At 43.4% G+C, this 15,571-nt stretch overlaps 1 long non-coding RNA gene across 1 annotated transcript; it reads right to left on the reverse strand.

Moving 5' to 3' along the window:
* Nucleotides 1-5,481: 5,481 nt before the first annotated feature.
* On the reverse strand, nt 5,482-15,421 carry LOC113598665 (uncharacterized). Its single transcript, XR_008298316.1, has 3 exons — nt 11,433-15,421; nt 8,423-8,484; nt 5,482-7,243 (listed from the first exon to the last, which is right to left on the reverse strand). It is a non-coding gene; the product is annotated as an uncharacterized LOC113598665 (long non-coding RNA).
* Nucleotides 15,422-15,571: the final 150 nt, after the last annotated feature.

The raw sequence follows: 15,571 nt of genomic DNA on the forward strand, positions 1-15,571 counted from the left end.
ACGGCATGTAAATGATACTTCAATCAACCTCATTTTAGAAAGAACGTTCCATGGGAGCATGTACTTTGTTTTAGTTGCTTTATCCCTAGCAGCCAGAACAGTAATTGGCACATAATAAGTATATATAGGAAGGAAGGGAAAAAGGAAGGAAGAGAGAGGGAGAGAGGGAAAGAAAGAGGGAGGGAGGGAGAGAGGGAGGAGGGAAGGAAGGGTATCACTTCTCTTGGATATCTTGGAATTTTTCAATGCCCAATCTTAGAATCACTTGTTATTACCAGTCTTAGTCTTTCAATGTCAACCACAGATTGTCACTTTGAAGCTTAGCCACCTCTGTCCCTGGGGAGTTACTCATTGTCTCCTAGGCCAAACCTTTTCCCCCAGTCTCTAAGTGGAAACAGAAACCCCCTCCTTTCTGAGATGAAGTAGTGAGAAATAATACAAACAGATAAATCACGGTTAACAAATCATGCAACGGGACAAAGGAAATGAATTGATTTTGCAACAGAAAAAATACAGATGGCAAGAACACATGTGAGACAATATTCAACCTCACTTGAAGGTTGAACGGATTCAATGTTTTTTCCCATTAAACCAGAAACCTTTCCTTTTTTTTCTTTTTTTAAATGTTTTTTCTTAAACTTTTTAACTTTGTTTATTTTGAGAGAGAGAGAGCGTGAGTAGGGGAGGGACAGAGAGAGAGGGAGAGAGAATCCCAAGCAGACTCTGCGCTATCAGCACAGAACCCAACGCAGGGCTCAAACTCACAAACCGTGAGATCATGACCTGAGCCAAAACCCAGAGTTGGACGCTTAGTTGAGCGAGCCCTCCAGGTGCCCCCAGAAACCTTTCTTGGTGATACAAGAAGCAATGCTAATAAGGATACACAGCAGAGACGCTTTCATACGTTGCTACTAGGAGTATAAACTGGTATAATACTCCTGAAATATTTTGGGAAATAATTATCGAGCATACCTAAGGCATTCAGATGGTTTGGCAGGTAACGTTACATCTAGTACCTCCCTGTAATCAGAAGTGCAGGAAAAGATTTATGTATTAAAAAACTAACCAGCAATTAAAAATTTAAAGATTCCCTCAGAAGAATGAGTAAGTACATGATGGTTGATTTATGAAATGAGAATATCCAGTTTTTAAATATGATATTCATGGGGCATTCACTTCCGAATGTCCCCTCTCTGCAAAGAGAGCTTTCCTACTATTGTTCCTTTCTAATCTTATACTCCAATAGACTTTTGCCTGCTGCTCCAAAAAAATGATATTTATGAAGAATATTTAATGAAAAAGAAAATGTTAAAATACAATATTAAGCCAAAAGAAGGAAAAATTCGAAGTTGACTACTCAGCTCATCCTCGCTATGTAAATTTGTAAAACATTTCATACAGGTGCCTGCGTGGCTCAGGTTAGGCCTCTGACTTCAGGTCATGATCTCGAAGTTCAGGGATTCGAGCCTCACATCGGGCTCTCTGCTGTCAGTGCAGAACCCACTTCAGACCCTCTGTCCCCTTTTCTCTCTGCCCCTCCCCCACTTGCACACTTTCTCTGTCTCAAAATAAATAATCTTTAAAAAAAATTTCATACAAAGAGGATTGGAAAAAATACCCAAAAGTCTTAATTAATAGTAGTTCTCTATAGATGGTGAGATTATGCATATTATTTTTTTGTTTATGCATCTTTGTACATTTTAGGTTTTCTACATGAGAATGTACTGAAAAAAAAATCAAAAAACTTTTTTCTTAAATCCTTATTCATTTTTGAGAGAGAGAGAGAGAGAGTGAACATGCACGGTGAGGGGCAGGGAGACAGAGAGGGACAGAGGATCCGAAGTAGGCTTATAAAATGATTGATGGTTAGTGAAAGAACCTAGACACAAAAGAGTACATACAATCCAATTCCATTTATGTAAAGTACAAACACAGGCAACTCATCTCTGGCGTCCAAAGTCGGGACAGTGGTTCGTCTTGGCTAAAGAGAGGGAAAATTGAGACCCAGAGACTGCATGAAGGGGTTTGGCATAGGAGACAATTAGTAACTGCCAAGGAACTGAGGTGGCTAGACTTTACAGTGACAATCTGTAGCTGACATTTTAAGATTAAGGCTGATAATAACAAGTGATTCCAAGATTGAGCATTTAGAAATTCCCAGATACCTAAAACATCTGAAAGATAAGTGAATCAGGGGAAGTGAACACCATTTTTAACCAAAGACTTACTCTATAATGATACAGCCTTGCATATCGTGGAAGCTACCATTTCTAAGCTCATTTCTAAACCTTTTTTTTTTCTTTCTCTTTCAGGCAGGGAGCATGAGAAGAATTCTAGAGTGCTGTAATGTTCTGTTTCTTCTGGGTGCTTGTTACTTAGTATACTCAGATTTTGAAAATGAATAATATTTTCTTATGTATGCTTTTCTCTGTGTATAATTCATTAAAATATTTTAAGTTTATTTTTATTTATTTTGAGAGAGAGATAGAGAGCAAGCAGGGGAAGACAGAGAGAGAAGACAAGAGAGAATCCCAAGCATGCTCCATTGCTGTCAGCACAGAGCCCGATTCGGGGCTCAATCTCATGAACCATGGGGTCATGACCTGGGCTGAAATCCAGAGTCAGATGCTCAACCTACTGAACCACCCAGATGCCCCTAAAAGTTTTTTGAAGTAAAAATATTATAGTTCTCTTCCAGAAGGAGGCAAAATTGGGTATTTTAAAGAGCCTAGAAACCTTCATAAAACTATACTCGAACATAACATTCATCGTCCAATTACTCTGGTTTCCCAATACAGGACTTAATTCATCCCACTACAGCAAGCAACCAAGTAAAATAATAACGGTTCAGAATGTCAGGGGTGAGGTCTGCACTGTGTGAATGGAGGTCTTGGCCCTTGTATTTCCCACGAGACTTACGTGGGGATCTGCACTTGGATAAAGCCAGCCAGAAGGAAAGTAGCACAAAGCAGTTTATTAAAACGAAAGCGCACTCTCATGGTGGGAGAACAAGTAGGTTCCAGGTGGAACAGGTGTTTTGGGATTGGATATTATTGGGTCTCTCTGGGCTGGAAGGAGATGGGACAGTGGGGTGATCTCTAACAGAGGCTGCTTCCAACCGTTTGGGAGACTCCTGCCACAGGTTGGGAGGGGGAGTTTTTGACTCTAGAACGTTTGTACCAGAACCATCATGGCAGCCTTCCTCAATGTGGGGGGGAGGGGTGACTGTGCCTGCAATGCCAACGTATATAATGAGTCTAGGTGTAACCCTGGGGCAGAGGTGGAAGAGGAGAGTGTATATGCACTCTCTAGGTCTCTAGACAGTGACTCTAGGTCTGTCAGGCTGAAGGTCTTAGAAGCCACAGGGTCAGGATGTTGTGTCCTCTGGCTTGTAATGTGTAATCTATTTATCACTCCCCTTGCTTCCAGCTTATCTCTGTCGTTCCCTTCAAGGACTTGGGACACTGCCTCTATCTACTGCTCCTATCTAGATTCTATCCAACAAGACCTTAATACTAACTAGTTCTCCAGATTCTCACAGATAATACTAAATACCCCCCAAAACTTTTAAAGGCTGGCAAGAGAATGTTTAAGGAGAATACATGCACAGAAAAAAGTTATGCTATGACTGTGACTCATCCACAAGTGTCTCCTGCTGAGAAGATTCATTGTTCTTTCCTTCCTGGCCAGGAAATAAGGACACCTATCAGAATGCTTTCTTGCAAATGGGTGGAGTATTTGAGAAGAATAAGAAGAGCCAAGCAGAAAAGGAAGAAAAATGTGATAAACCTCAGCGAGGCTTATTCAATTAAGTGCAGACCTGAATGTTAGTAGGAAAAGAGTTGAAAAACTGCCTTGTGGGACACCTGAGTGGCTCAGTCGGTTGAGCATCTGACTCTTGATTGCGGCTCAGGTCATAATCCCAGGGTGGTGAAATCAGTCCCCACATAGGGTTCTGGGCTGAACGTGGAGGCTGCTTAACATTCTCTCTCTCTCTCTCTCTCTCTCTCTCTCTCTCTCCCCCACTGCCTCTCTCCCCAGCAGGTGCATGCTTCCTCTCTCTCTCTCAAATTAAAAGAATGAAAGAAAGAAAGAAAGAAAGAAAGAAAGAAAGAAAGACTGCCTTATAAAGCATATGTACAAACACCTCTCCAGAGGTTGTCAATTAATGTCAATTTCTATAATGCTATAGAAAGTAAGTAAATTACAACAACACCGGGCATTTTTAACAAGAAATTGTTAAGATCAGTAAGAAATGTGCAGGTGAGAAATGTAATAAGAAGAATGTGCATCAAAAGGAAAAAGGGAAAATAAAAACCTGAAGTCTGTTTTCCTCTTTTCCTTCACTTGTTTGTTTTTAACGTCAAGAAACTCACCATCCTCCTGAAAAGTCCCCAAGATACAAATCTTGGCTTCCTCAATCTTGAGACAATGACTCATCTATTTAGTACAGCTCACCACTTTCCTCCTCCCACATCCAAAGTACCTTTGATAAAAAGCAGATGATGTCTGACAACTTCTGACATGCTTTCTGCAAGGTCAGAGCCAAGGGGGTTTTCCTGAGGAAAGAGAGTAGCAAGAAGCATGCAAGAGTGGAAAGGGTCCCAGACATGTGGCCAAGAGCCCAGCCTTCAGGATGAGCCAAATCACCTGGCTTGGGACCTCGGGAAAGTCAGTTCGCTGATCTGCACTTCTGTTGGTATGTCTACAGAATGATAATAAACAGCTTGCAGTTGTGAGAATTCAGGAATATAACGGCTATTTACAAGTGCTTCCTAAAAGGTAAAGCAAACAACAATTTCCTGTTACTACCGTGATATCAGTCAGTGAGTATTGAGACAGCCCGTATGCTCAGGCCAACTGCAATGTGAAAAATTAAAAGGAGTATTAGATACAGTATTAGACCAGGGCCCCCAAGCTGGACATCTCCACTTTAGAATCAGAATGTGACAAGTGTCATTCTACCAGTAGCTGAAACAGCCTCATAGGTAAAAATCAGAGGCCAACCGGTAGCCTTTTTAACCACGAGCGTGGGAACAGGACAGCAATGAAATAACTCTCCTGAATTAGCCCACGGTGCTCTCCTTATCCCTGCCTCCTTTCCCAAGGCCCAGTCTTTGGACCTCCTGAAATGCCCTGGTATCCTTTCCAACAAATTCTATTGTTTGGACTAAAACAAGAGTTAATTTCAAAGCTTATTGGTAATGCAAAGGACGACCAAGCAGAAGACCTGAAACCTTACACTTAGCAGGATGGAGTCATTGTCAGTCTCTAGCAGGGAAATGCTGACTGAGGAAGATCTCAGCAGCAAGAAGAAAGTGGGGAAGTGAGGAAGGAGTGGCAGATAGCAGGCTGTTGCAGGATCCAAGCAGAAGAGCCTGAGACCAACGTGGCGTCCACACGTATGCAAAGAAAATGATGGAAATAAAGGACTTTCGTGTTTAGTCCGGTAGATTTTTTTCTTTTTCTTTTTTTTTTAAGTTTTATTTTTATTTATTTTGAGAGAGAGAGAGAGAGAGAGAGAGAGAGAGGGAGGGAGGAGGGGCAGAGGGAATGGGAGAGAGAGAGAGAATCCCAAGCAGGATCTGCAATGTCAGCACAGAGCTGGATGCAGGGCTCAATCTCAGGGACCGACCCTTAGATCGTGACCTGAGCCCAAACCAAGAGTCAGACGCTTAACCAACTGAATCACCCAGGCGCTGCTAGTCAGGTAGATTTTAGTGTGAGCCGTGTGTGTGTGTGTGTGTGTGTGTGTGTGTGTGTGTGTGTGTGATTTTAAATTTTCCAATAGCCACACTAAATAAGTATGAAAAGGTGTAAGTAAACAGGTGTAAATTTTTTTAAGTTCATTTATTTATTTTGAGAGAGAGAGAGAGAAAATGGGGGAGGGGCAGAGAGAGAGGGAGAAAGAGAGAATCCCAAGCTGGCTCTGCATTGTCAGTGTGGAGTCCAACAAAGGGCTCGAATTCAGGAACTCACTAGTGAGATCATGACCTGAACCTAAATAAGAGTCGGACATTTAACCGACCGAGCCACCCAGGTGCCCCAAGAAACAGGTATAGTTAATTTTGAGAACCCTTTATTAACTCGCTATGTTCCAGGCATGATCATTCAGCGTGTAATCCGTACGTTTAAAATATTAATGATATGTTTTACTTTTTCCTTTTGTACTGAGTCGTCCGTATCCAGAATTCGTGCCCGAATCCGAGCACATTAAAAGTGCTCGGTAGCCACAGGTAGCTGTTGGCAAGTCTAGACTCTTAAAACGTCTTCTGACCTTTTTCTCCTTCTTGTTCCCTAACCTGAAAAAGGGACTGGGTTTACAGATTTTTTAAATCCAAATCTTCATCACTTAAAAATGGATCATATGCCCAGTCTCTTTTGTGTTTCAGTCTCGTACGTTGAAAAGAGAAGAGTCTGCTGATGTTCATTCGGACTCAAGCAATGCGAGGATTCTCCCAGTATTCTCGCTAAAAACCACAATTACAGTTCAGCGAACTCCCCAGCTCCTTTTCACTGCTGACAAATTAACACACACATTTTAAACCACAAAGTTGAAAGAGCAAACCTTTTGAAGTGATAATGACGTAATGATTACAATGTAACACTTTCTAAAAAGGAAATTCATTGCTAGTAGCTGTTTAAACTTCTGGGCTCTGATTTAAAACCCCCGCAATTCTTCCACAGAGAAGATGAGAACAATTTTTACCATCAACAGATTATTCTTTCTGAATTTTCATCCCTTTCCCTAAAAGAAATATAAAAATAAATTTAATACAGTCATCATTACAGTCACCATTTTGTAATGAAACTAGGGAGTTGCCGAAAATTTTGAGGCACTAATAAGAGAGAAATTCGAAATCGGTTTCCCGTGAGGTTGAGCCCTGCCAACAAGGGTTTTGTCTTCGTCCTCGCTCAGTCAGACATGGGGCCCATTCACCTCCTGAATGTCTCCTCTGATTTCCAGTTTTCCTGAGGTGCTGTGCCTAGAACGTGTGCAAAAACTGTGCTGGACACGAACTGTCCTCTTCTTGAAGCGGATTTTCCTAATTTGCCTTTTTGCTTCCCAGAGGCATGGCTAGGTCGTCAGGTCTCTTACTCTCCCAGGCCTCCTTCTGGGAATTCCGTTTTGGGCCAGTCCTTACCTCCTTTCTCTGCCTGCTCAGTGCCAAGTACCCCCAAAATGGCCACAGGAAGGCCTAGTTCTGCCCACATCACATGCCAACGCCTGGGTGCCCTGGGACTGCGGGCCGGAGAAAAGAGGAGGAAACGGTAACTAGTTGATGCCAGGAAAAGAAAGGGGGACCGTAATTTCTCATGTGCCCTCTCAGGACCAGGCCCTGTGCTACCCTCTCATGTATTCGCTCAACTCTCACATCTGCCCTGTTGAGGTGAGTGTCACTTTATCCACATTTCCCTGAGGAGGAAAGTGAGGCACACAGAGGTATAATAACTTCCCCAGGATCACAGGGCTACTACACGGGACTGGGATTTGAACCCAGGCAGTCTGCTTTCCCACCCCTGTATTCTCTGGCAAAGGGGCTGAATGTGAGCATAACCAGGAATGGACATTCTCTCTGGGGCTCGGCTGGGGACACACTGAACCATTTTGCCTCTCCGGACTCTGCAGTTTTTTCTGTTTCCATCATTACTGTTCCTCTTAGATTGATGCAATTTTTTACAACCATTCTATTGTCTCCACTTAGGTCATGATGAAATTGTTCCTCCCGCTTTTAGCCTAAGGGTTAGTGTTGGCTTCATTATATTTTACTTTTAATAAACAAGCTTCTTTGTAGATGCAGACAACAGGTGGGTAGTTGCAGGGGGTGGGGGGGCAGAAGGAGTGAAATGAGTGGAGGGAGTCAAAGTACAAACTTCCAGCTATAAAATAAATGTCATGGGGATGTAATATACAGCACAGTGACTATAGTTAATAATACTGTATTCAAAAGTTGCTGAGAGGGCAAATCTTCAAAGTTCTTACAAGGAAGAAAACCTGTAACTCGGTATGCTGACAGATACTAGCTAGATGTATTGTGGTGATGATTTCACGATATATACAAATATGGAATCATTATGCTGTCTACCTGTAACATAAAGTTGATTAACCTGTAACTGATATAATTGATAGCATATATCAACTCTATCTCAATTTAGAAAAAAGCAAATTCTTGTTATGATCTTCTACCAACCTTCTGATGTACTTACACCTGACGTGAATGAGTAAGGAATGGGGTATAGCGGAGGTGCAGAATTTGGGGGTCTGTAGGTACAGGGGCTATAAAGGCAAAAACAGGGGAAATGCAAGCTGATGATGCTAACAGATTTATTATTTGCAATCATCGAAATGTACGTTGAAATGTTCACTGCAATCAATGAAAGGTACACTCATTTTATTTTAGTTGATAGGAAAAATACATACCTGCTGGGAAGAAAGAATTTCTTGTCCCCTTCAAGGTCCTTCCAGCCAGACTAAGAATCAAGCTGACATGAGAAGATTAACAGGAGAAAATCAATTTTAATTTAAGGCATATGAGGAATCCACACAGACATAGACATTCCGAAGACAGGCAGGATGAGGTATGGATGTCATTCTGAACTAAGGAGAAGTGAGTAGGGGTCTTCAAAGGGAAAGAATTCAATTCACGGGAAGATGGAAAAGAGCAAATGTTGGGAAACAGATGTTTGCTCAGCTTCTCAGAAGCAACTGGGCCACAGAGGAGTTTGATCAAACAGGCCTTGCGAGGTTCCTTCCTGTCTGCCAATCTAGCTCATGTCATGACATCATTATCTACAGAAAGAACTGTCTTCCTGGAGCAGATCCATCTCACTTCTCGTAGGCACTTGTGGGGAAGAAAAGAGCGGTTCCCGAATCTGTTGGCTTTTCATATTTTTTTGGTTAATATTTATTTTGAGAGAGAGCAGGGTGGGGTTGGGTCAGAGCGAGGAGAGAATCTCCCGCAGGCTCAGGCTCCACGCTGTCAGCACAGAGTCCGACGTGGGGGTCCATCTCACGAACAGTGAGATCGTGACCTGAGCTCATATCAAGACACGTAACCAACTGAGCCACGCGGGCGCCCGAGGCGTTTCATTGCTTTTTAACTCAAAAATAATTTTCATGCCAAAGCGGCCCATTTTGGCCCCCACGCGTTGATAAAGTTTTCTATTTTATTTTCTTCACCACTAGTCAGTGGTGGCTAGGACCCCCAGGTGAGACTAGAAACTGGATTCAAGGTTTAGTTCAAAGGTCCCCTCCTCTCGGAAGGAATTTCCGGATTGCTCTTTGAACAGAACATCCCTGCTCTGTTCCCACACAGCTAACAGGAACTTCTATGACAAGACAAATCTGTAACACGATTTTTGTTTACAATCCTCTGCCTCATAGACTAAGTCCCTTCCGAGAAGTAATTATACCTTATTCTTCTTTACATCCCTATGGCAGAGGGTATCTGGCATATAATAATACACAGCTAATGTTTATCTACTTACCTGTCAGGCATGGGGCTAAGCACTGTTCATAATGATCTCGTTTAACCTTCACAATAATCCTGTGTGGTACACTCTATTCTATCTCCACTTTACAGGTAACAAAACTGAGGCACAGAGAGGCAAAGTAACTTGCCCATGGTCACATGGCTAATTAACGGTGACGGATGCATTGAAGCCAGGTAGCCCGGCGTCAAGACACTTCGCACTGGGCACATTGCACTGTATAGTCTCTCTTAAAAAACATCTGATGATGTGTTGACTCAAGAAAAGGACAACAGTCTTGCAAAGCCATTGTTTTGCTAGTTAGGGAATGTTATAATGCTAAAATACCTAAGGGTGCCAACGCTAGAATAGTTACCAAATGCTGATGTCTATAAGCTGTTTATCCATCTTTACTCAAAGCCAGCTAAGAGCATGTGCCTGCAGATTATAAAACAGTTTATGTAAATGTTGGTTAAAGATCAAGGTACAGAGAAGCCTTAAGCTGAAGCCTTGTGAGCCAGGGCAGTTCTAGGTACTCTCAAAGTAGGAGAACTCTTGGTATCTAAAAAGCAGCAAGATGGGGAGTCGTTAAGCATCTGACTTTGGCTCAGGCCATGATCTCATAGTTCGGGAGTTCAAGTCCCACATCAGGTGACCTTGAGCCCTGCTTTGGGTGAAACACGCGCCCCGCTTCGGATGAGCCCCACTTCTCTCTCTTTCTCTCTCTCTGTCTCTGCCCCTCGTTCACTTGAGCCCTCTGTGTCTCAAAAAATAAAAAAAATAAAAGAGTAAAAAGCAGCAAGAGGGCACTGGACATTCGTGTGGTGAGAGGAAGCACTCAGAGAGGCAGAAGCACTGAAAGAGGAAGTCAGAGGCCCTGGGGACAAACTGCAGCTTCTTTACGTGTCTTGGGTTTTTTTTCAGCAGTAGTCATCCAACAGCTCAGTGTTTTGTCTGACATTGAGAAATGGTTTCTGGAAGAATATGGTAGCTGTTCTTTAAGAAACTGACCACAATGGCTAGAAATTAGGTTAAGTGAGCTTTTTTTAGTTGCCACGGACAGAGACACTCAGGTTACCTTTAGTGACCAGGGATTTGGATGAAGATGTGCCGGAAAGTCAGAAGAGGAAACAGCCACCAGTGTGCCGGTCCTCAGGGGCCACAGGGAAGGAGCACTGGTCAGGGTACACAGCAGGGCCAGCAAGCTTCTGGAGACTGTTGCAGCCCCAACACTGGGGCCTCCTGTTCCCCCTCAATGACAGATTACCTTTGCTTCGTATACTGAAGTTCTACTTCCTGCAGCGCCTGGGTGGCTCAGTCAAGTGGCTGACTTCAGCTCAGGTCATGATCTAACAGTTCGTGAGTTTGAGCCCCGCGTTGGGCTCTATGCTGACAGCTCAGAGCCTGGAGCCTGCGTTGGATTCCATGTCTCGCTCTCTCTCTGTCCCTCCCTGCTTGCACTCTGTCTGTCTCTCAAAAATAAGCATTTAAAAAAAATTGTTTAAAGTTCTACTTTCTGTCCTTGAGTTGGCTGCTTTCTTTTTCTTTTTTTTTTCCTTTTCTTTCTTTCCTTTTTTTTAAAAAAAATTTATTTATTTATTTTGAGAGAGAGAGAGGGAGCATGCGGGGAACAGGGAGGGACAGGGAGACTGGGAGAGAGAGAGAATCCTAAGCAGTCTCCACGCTGTTGGCGAAGAGCCTGACTCAGGGCTTGACCTCACCAACCATGAGATCATGACCTGAGCCGAGACCAAGAGTCAGACGCTTAACCCGCTGAGCCACCCAGGTGTCCCAGTTGCTTCTCTCTTGCTCTTTTTTTTTTTCTTTCCCACTTAACCCCATCCATTCTTGTGGTTTACATTCCAGCTCTCTGAATGAGAGTTTATTTAGGGTGTCCTAACAAGGAGTGCGAGTGCGAAAAAAATTTCAGGTCAACTAACAGAAAACCAAACTGGCAGTACCTTAAATCAATAGGGTTTTGTTATTTTTTCCCTAAAACAAGAGTCCAGAGGTTGGTGGTTGCAGACATTGGTCCAGCCGCTTGATGCTAACATTGACTCCTTAAGGTTTCTTTTTATTCTTCCATTTTTAGCTGTTGGCTTTTTTATCCTCAATCATGTTGCTTCGTGGTTGCAGGAGGACTACTGTATCATGAGTCTACAGTTCAGGCAGGAAGACTGGAGAAGGGTCAAGGCTAGCAAGTTCTCCTTTTGCATCCACCACATGCTCACATGCACACACACAGGCTTCTGCTTACATCTTATTGACCAGAACTGTGTCACGTGACTACACGTAGCTGCCATGAAGGTTGGGAAGGTGAGTATTGAGTTTTATAGCCTCTGTGAGAAGACGGAAAGGTAGAAGGATACTGAGAAACGTTATTAGCACTCAGCTAGTGAACAATTTCTGCCACAGTCACCATCTTACATATGGCGTCTCTTAGGCAATGCTTCAGGACAAGCTATCTACTAAAAGACTTTGCAGTCTATGGACAATTGCCTTTGAGTCAGGGGTTGATATGATAGGATTAGATGTAACATGACAGCCTTCCTTGGAAGGGGGCTGTGTTCTGGGCAAGAACAAATGGTCTAAATTCTCATCAGTGACCCAATTATAGCTTAATCAACCATAAATTTAACTGTATCTGTTCTAATCCCGCATCTATTCACAAGCTTGCTTTGTCATTCATATATTTATTCGATAAATATTTGTGTAGTGATAGGTGCTTCTCAAGGTATAGCAGTGAAGAAAATAAGGAGCTTGCTTTCTAGTGGAAGAGAGAGAGAATCTGTGCTCTAATAACCTCGTTGCTCTCTTTGGTAATGATTACCACCATTTCATACTTATATATCTGGAGATATATATATTTACACACATACGGATGGTAATAAGTTCTGTGGTGAAAACGTAGGTAAGGGGCAGGATAGAGGCGATGGTAAAGTGTGAGAGGGTGGGGAAGTGTTAGCCATAGTTCCTAGAATAATTAGAATTGGAAATAGAATAGTTCATAGAATAATTGGAAAGTTTGTGGCCTTTAAAGGGAAACTGGCAGACCTTTCTGCTCTAGAGGAAAAAGGAAGGAAATACACAATGCCTGCCAGGAGCCCAAAGTGCATAGCTTGTGCTGCACACTCACCCTCTGTTCTCATTACATCATAGTTCTAGCATCTTAAATTATTTTATTTGGGCTATTAATTTCCTGTTTTGACCTACAAAATGCAGCCTTAGCTTCTGAGTGCCACTTCAGTTCACACTTGGCTTTGGACTTATTCACCCCTTACCCTACATTGGGTTTGTTTGGTTTTGTTTTGTTTTTTGGCTTTAAAAACTCACCAGAAGACATAGTGGGGACCAACATATACTTGGATGTTCAAGGATATACTTGGATAGGCACAAGATTTTTACCAAGGAAACTGGCACTGCTCATTTGCTTTCTGTGTGGCTATGTAAGATTTATATACTGGGTTTTAAAATATATTTTACTGATCATCCTCTTACCTCTCATACTAGCCTGTGAGTCCCCATGCCCCAGTTTTGTCCAAATGAATTCCCTCTTATCTTGCAGGTCATGATTATAACTTCCTTAAGAGAGAATTTCCTTCAAACTTAGTCTAAACTAAGTTTCTGTTTACTCACCTGTAAACCCACTGGTCTCCTTGATAAGGATGACCACAATTTTAGTACTTAGTTATGTGATAGTTTGATCAATGCTTGTTTAATCGCTCATAGACTGTAAGCACCATGGGCGGGGGGCATATCGGTCTTATTCAGGTCTGTATCCCAGTGCATAACAGGGTTGCATAGACATAATGGCACTCAATAATATTTAGTGAATTAATAAACGTCTTTAGTCTCCAAGCGACTAGCAAGGTGCCTCAGAAGGATAGGTACTATGGTGGATGCTGACTTTGAAGCTCTGATCATATCCCCCTTTAGGAACAGAAGACTTAGCGCCATCCCTCCTTGCTGCTGGGAGTAGTGCTGGCAAAACCCTTTAACTGTCAGCCCTCTTTGGATAATGCCTCAGTTAAAGAAATGGACAAGCTCAAATCACGTCTCCTTCCAGGGGTGGTGTGTATCCAACAACCAATCAATGTTGGGAGGTGAAGGCCTAACCACTCATATCAACTCATGATCCCTCCCTCTCAAAGGCCATCCCAGCTCCCAGAGGTCCCCTGAAGCCTTTGTTAGGATGACATCACAGATCAATCTCTCCCTCTGCTCAATCCTGTTTCCTCCCCTTCCCTTTCACAGAGGTTGATCCCAAGAGCACACAACAGCCTGTTTTGCATGCTAATCTCCCCTGCTGGGTCCATTTCATGGATAGCCCAACCAGTGATGGCTACTAAAAAATAGTTACCGAACTGGATTATGTTTTGTCCTACTCCATAAACCCCTACACAGCAAAGATCAGTTCTTATTCATCCTTGCATGCTTGCAATGACTAGGTACCTTTCATATAGTGAGTGCTAATGTTTGAATGTCTGCGCCCCCCCACCCCCACCAAAATTCAGATGTGGAAATTCTAACTCCCAAAGGGGAGTTAGAGATGTATTAGGAGATGTATTAGTATTAGGAGATGTGGCCTTTGGGAGGTGCCTAAATCACAATGGAAACATCATGAATGGGATTAGCACCCTTATAAATGAGGCTCCACAGAGTTCTCTCCCTCTCCCAACATGGGAGGGCACAACTAGAAGTCTCTAACCCAGAAGAGTGCCTGATAATGCTGGCACTTTGATCTTTGACTTCAAGCCTCCATAATGTGAGAAGTAAAATTCTGTTGCTTATAAGCTACTCAGTCTGTGGTTTTTTGTTAAAGCAGCCCAAACAGACTAAGACAGTGGGCATCATAAATACCAAGCAAAATATTCCCCCAAACTTGGTCTAGATGGAGCTGAAGCATTCCTATTCAAAGTATGGTCTCAGAGTCAGAGGCCCCGGGCATTCTCTGTGTATTCTGTTACAAATGCAGAAATCTCCAGACCCAGCTGAATCAGACCAGTTAAATCAACCTGCATTTTAACAAGATCCACAAGTGGTTCATATGTTCATTGAAGTTTCAGAAGTCTCAGAGCTGAGGCATTTATTAATGTAAATAAAATGATCCTGTTAATAATTCCTCTCTAGTTTGTAGAGCATCTTTTTTTTTCTCTCTAAAATATTGCTTAATGCTAGCGTAATCAGGCATTCTTTCACTCAGCAAATACCAACCAAGTGCCAGACTTCAGGCAGACGGAGCTTACATTCTAAGAGGAGAAAGAACATCAATATAGGAGAAATGCCCAGTAATAGGTGATGTGGTCAGGGAGGAAAGAGGGCGGATCACATGATGAGAGGTTGCTTAAGAAATCGCTCTGTGATATTTAATTGCTGAAAAGATAACACAAGTTGTTTTTCCTCCAAAGATAAAGTAGTTCTGGGCCAAGCCAATTCGATATGGGCTGTCTACACAAACCATTTCATCACTGAAGCTTTAGCTTCCTCGAACAGAAATGCAGGGATTAGAGAAGGCATTTAAGGCTCTTCGCGTTCTAAACTCCCAGGCTTCCAGACGCCTTGATGGTGAAGTCTAACAGGGTAAGGTTAGGATTGTGGCTGGGTTGTGGCCTCAGGAAAAGCTCTGCAACCCCAGAACACTGCAAAAACAGGAAGAATAATCGCGGAAGGTGGTGCCGAATCGAAAGAACGTAACCTTTGGACTCAAGTTCCTCACAAACCTGTGGGCCCTTGTCAGGACCACAGACTTCCATGCCCTTAAGGCCGAGCGTCCTTGGAACGGGCCTCTTCCTGCCTTCCGGTCCTAGTCTTGCCTACTAGCCAACGCCCGGTTGGGCACTAGGGGTCCTGCCTTCCCGCTCAGGTCCTGGTCCCCAGCCCCCCAGGCCGCATCCTGGCCCCGCCCCCCGCCCTCCCTTTCCCCCGCCCCCCGCTTCCCCACCCTGCCTCCTACTCCCCGCCCCAGCCCCCACTGCCCCGCCCACGCCCGGCTTCCCCGCTCCATCCCGCTGCCCAGTCCACTCCTGGCATCCGCTCCCTGGCTCCGCCTCCCTTCCCATGGCCCAGTTTCCCCGCCCCAGTCCCGCCTTCCCGCCCTATC

This window comes from Acinonyx jubatus, chromosome B2 (assembly GCF_027475565.1).
Source record: "Acinonyx jubatus isolate Ajub_Pintada_27869175 chromosome B2, VMU_Ajub_asm_v1.0, whole genome shotgun sequence".
Lineage (NCBI taxonomy): Eukaryota > Metazoa > Chordata > Mammalia > Carnivora > Felidae > Acinonyx > Acinonyx jubatus.